General features: G+C 39.7%; 1 pseudogene; it reads left to right on the forward strand.

Annotated features, from left to right (window-relative positions):
* Nucleotides 1–646: 646 nt before the first annotated feature.
* Nucleotides 647–1,034, forward strand: LOC115279435 (annotated as a pseudogene).
* The last annotated feature ends 494 nt before the right edge of the window (nt 1,035–1,528 follow it).

Below are 1,528 nucleotides of genomic sequence, written 5' to 3' on the forward strand. Positions count from 1 at the left end.
CAAGGTCTGTGGCTTGAATTATGCAGTTTGTCATGTTAATCCTAAAATCAATTTCCTAGGTGTTCAAAATTGGTGTCAATCTAGCTACGTTTCAGGAATGAGACAAGTTCAAGGTTTCCATGCTGCTCTGTCATCTCAACTTCCTCCCTCAATTCTCACACATTCTTAACTCTTTCCTTAGGTCTGACTCCTTAGGATCCTTAATCCAGTGAGAAATCAAGTTTCTGAAAAATGAACTGATATTTCTCTGGAGTGATGGAGTGAAAGAATAGTCATTCCTGGACAGAATTTCCCCTGCTTTTCCTCTGGTCCCTATTAAGTGTCCAATAATTTAATAATATGGAAGTTAGACATTAAGCTGTAAATGATCTGGCCTATTCTTTTTTTCCGTTAAGTAGTTATTGCAACCCCATGATAAATTTACATATTTATTTAAGTAATCTCTACCCAATGTAGGCTTGAACTCACGCCTCCAAGATCAAGAGTTGCATGTTTTACAAACTGAGTCAGCCAGGCACCCTAAACTTACATATTCAGATTGGAGAATGATGCCTTAGTACGGATACCTGCCCCTGGCGAAGGAGGTGGGAAGACAGGTGTATCGGATTTTTCTCCCAGAGGCGGCCGCCCAATAAAAGGGTTAGCCATGTCATCTTTGGTCAGAGGGGATGATCTGTGCAGCAGAAGTCCCAGGGCCGTGGGTCCCTCAGTGAAGCTCTTTTAGTCTACAGGACCATTTACATTTTAGGACAACTAGGCATAGACTCTTCAGTTGGAGCTTTTGCTATGAGGGGTGGTGGAAGAAGCTTAAACAAGTTCTTGCAAGAACTTGGGTGAAATTCTGAAATGTGCAGGCTGTAGCTTTACTGAGTTAAAAATCGACTGTTTTGCTGGCTGATAAATGACTTCAATATCTTTGGTACTTCAAGAGTAGTTTTCCTGCTAGGTTTGCCTACCAGGTTGCTGCGTTGCCCAATGGAGGTGGTGAGATTGACGTAGGATCTCTCCAAGGACCTCTACAACAGCATGACTAAGACTGGGCCTGGCGTTAGTCTGGAATTTTAGTAAGTTTGTGAAATTAGTATCTTACTTTACTCTAGTTGATATTGGAAAGTATTTTGGCTAAGATATCTGAAATTTTAGTGGAAATACTATATAAGAGGACAATTGAATGTGAATTGAAGATTAGATGATGAGTCGAGTTACTATCACCAAGTCTGCACACGGATAGTGCTGAATGTGGATAAGGAGACGCTCACTACATAGTTAAGTGAATAAAAGTAGAAGGATTTAACATGTACGAAAGAGGAGTTACTCTTCCTGACAAATAATAAAGAGCACACCTAATTCAATTATATATGTAATTATATATTCCATATAGCTCTGTGAGTTCATAAAACAAGATTAGGCTCTGAAAAAATATAGTAGACACTTACATGAAGCAGTATACTATAGTGGTTAAGGGCATGGAACCTAGAACCGGACTACCTGAGTGTAAATCCTGTTCCACCATTTATTAGCTTTGTAG

Source organism: Suricata suricatta, chromosome 15 (genome assembly GCF_006229205.1).
Source record: "Suricata suricatta isolate VVHF042 chromosome 15, meerkat_22Aug2017_6uvM2_HiC, whole genome shotgun sequence".
Taxonomy (NCBI): Eukaryota; Metazoa; Chordata; class Mammalia; order Carnivora; family Herpestidae; genus Suricata; species Suricata suricatta.